The sequence below is a fragment of the Zerene cesonia genome, chromosome 11 (genome assembly GCF_012273895.1).
Source record: "Zerene cesonia ecotype Mississippi chromosome 11, Zerene_cesonia_1.1, whole genome shotgun sequence".
NCBI lineage: Eukaryota > Metazoa > Arthropoda > Insecta > Lepidoptera > Pieridae > Zerene > Zerene cesonia.
The window spans coordinates 10,914,893-10,918,131 of NC_052112.1; positions in this window are offsets into that span (position 1 = coordinate 10,914,893).

Sequence of the window (3,239 nt, forward strand, 5' to 3'; positions counted from 1 at the left end):
AAACTTTGTAGATTTATTGAGGACCGATGACAATACACTAATTTGATAAAATTATTCCAGTTTTCAATTTGCAAAATATGGTTTTTGACAAAGCGTGTTTTTTAGTTTTTTTAAACTATTATATTTTATTTGTAAAAAAAAAGGCCACAGGTCCCCATCCGCTTATCGTATTCATTTTGAGTTTACTTAAGATAAAACTTGGCACCGTTAGAAATGCCACAGAGAACCTACATACAAATTAGTAATCCCATTAATCGTAGTGTCCTATTGAGCAATATAAGTACAGCTCAGAAAGTCCGTTAAATACCGCTTATCCAATTACGTTCGCAACTTGCAAGCCAGTCGCCAGTCGAGTGGCGTCACATTCTGGTGTCAGCTTACGTCCATGTTCTAAGAGTACCTACTCGTGTAGAAGCTGTGACTGCCAGATGGTTCTCGGAACTAGCCATGGGATTGTAAACAATCGGTTGATGAACGGAAATTGTGTTCCAAAGTATATACTAAGCTAGCTATATCACTATTAATGCCTAAATTGATTACTAAATTAATGCACTATTAATGCCTAAATTGACATTAGGAAGATTAACTCACCGGTCGACGCAATACTTCGAACATGCAATGGACCTTACGATAGAGATGGTAAAGTGACTGTCGATAAATTAATACACTTAAGTACCTACTACAAAAACGCAAACAAGTACGTACAAAAGTCCAAGTGTGTGAAATATGTATATTTCAACACTCAATTATCTAAATATTCGAATAATATGACGGTCAGAGCCAGCGCATGCCAGTCGTCTGTTTGATGTAAAACTAATTATTCCGGTGTAAGCGGAGCCGGCGGCGGCCATGTGCGGCGTCACTCGCCCGCGTTATCTGCTGCGCGACGCGGTTATACCCTCGTTATCGTTACACTAATGTTTAGTATGAGTTTTGTAGTGACATCAGTACTCTAGCAGTCGAATAACTATAACACAAGTCAATACAAAAAATAAACCGTTAGTAACGTGGGTGATGACAAACGCCAAACAAACAAAATTTGAAAAATTTTGTATTTCTAGAACTATCTAGAACTTGTATACTAATACATAGACACTTATTGATACACTATAACGATTAATCAAGGAAGAAAAACAATCTAGGAAGTGAGAACTAAATCTATAGTTTTTAACTAAACAATGCGATCTCCCGCAAGTTACATCCTACTAATCCTACTCCTTCTTAATATTATAAATGCGAAAGTTTGTTCACGCAAAAACTGAACCGATTGCAATGAACTTTGGCACATAGACAGCTGGACAACTGGAATAACATATAGGCAACTTCTTATCCCGATATTCCCACGGGAGACGGACTTACGCGGATGAAACCGCGGGACGCAGGTAGTATTATATAAAGCAACATCTTATCAAATTTTGACAAACAAAACTAAACTCCTATCATAGGTAATGTGAGTGGCTGGTAAAACAAAAGAAATGTAATGCTAAATGACGTCGCAAGTGTGTCAGCGGTCCTGCGCGTGCTCTCTCCGCGATAAGGCTGCGGAAGTGTCGCCGACCGCCGACATTAGCTCCCGCCCTACGCGGCGCGGTACACGCCTCGAAGAATTAACTTACACAGAGCCACGCTCGCCGGCCGCTGCCACCACAACCGAGCTCGCTGCAACACGCCGGAACCGAACCCCATGCACCCGATTTGTATGAACGCTTCATTCGATTTCATCTAATACGGCGGTAGATTTAAAAGTTATGGAAATAACGTGTATTCTGACGGAACGCAGAAATGTGCCACACATTAGTGTTAGAATATTGATATAAGTAACTGCACATGTGTACTCAGACGGATTACGTGACCCCGGAGCTACCTACAGAATGCGACACCGCGAGCGTCTCGGCTCACTTCATTCACTACTCTTGGATTTTGTTTATTAATATTACTAGATCGTTAATTCATTGTTTAATGTAATGATTGTATATCACCAACGTTGTGAAACAAGAATGTATTCAGAAAAAGGGTACTTTAGATTTTGACTATTTTTCAGGACTGACATCTGTAGCTATAACATTTATGGTGAACAAATTTCAAACTTTGTACACTTATCAACGATCGGTGACAGAACAGTAATTTTATAAGTTTTGCTTATCCTGATTAAGTTAGCCAGGATAAAATAATTTCCTGTAATTATTATTAGTTAATTCTATCAGTAAAACGTCTTTTTATTCTGTTAAAATATATTTATTATTGAATAGTCTAAATGGCAAGAAACTTTAGGCGGAGAGACCAAATGAATCACAAAGCATACTCGTGTACTGCACACACGGCGCGCTTGTTAGCTCGCGGCCGTCCTGTTTGCGGCGCGTGCCCTATTCGATACCATTTACGGAATGCGATTTTAATGGTCAAAGGACTTCATCGGAAAGAAATTTTTTGTCGGAACCTCGAAGCGCAGCGCCGCGGCCTGTGCAAACACGGCCCGCGACACCACAGACATTGTTATTGTATTATCGCGCCTATTTACACCGCGTGTTTTCGTTATGGACACGTATGATCCGTTGGCTTCGATAAAACTCGTTTATTCTTCTATTTAAGTCACACACTCGAGATCCATTCCTTTTGAAATTCTATGTTATTGAAATTTATACTGAACTTAGTACGCAAGTAACGCAAATTATTCATTTACGTATGGGACTAAGCGACGGCAGTAAACATTGATAAATGACTAATATACAGTTTAACGGCAAAACAAAGAGTGTTAGCTACGAGTTTTTGCGTTCCGATGATCAACCGTAAAACAGTTTTTGTGCAATAACCCGCGTAATATTTCAAAGAAAGGTTATTAATGTTTTATGGTCCACAAAACTATATCCACTTTCGAAGACGGATGACGGTTTAAGAGCCCGGGCGATAAGTGTCGCAAGTGTCCCCGCCCCACCCCGCTCGCCCCGCTCGCCTCGCTAGTTATCTGGCGCAGATCGACTATCCTAATAAAAATATCGTTCGACTGTTTTGGGGCTATCGCAATTGACCCGGCCAAAAATAATAGCTCCAATACACAATTCTCTCAGGGTTGTCAATACAAATTTCAACTTCATTCATTGTTTAGGAGTTTACGGATTTTAAACGCGATTTACAGCGAGCGTGGTCACGGGGAGACTGACTTACGAAACGTCGGGTTAATAATATAATGAATAAATCGCGTTTAAAATCCGTTAAAAAGTTTTTTAATTTCTAAATGTATA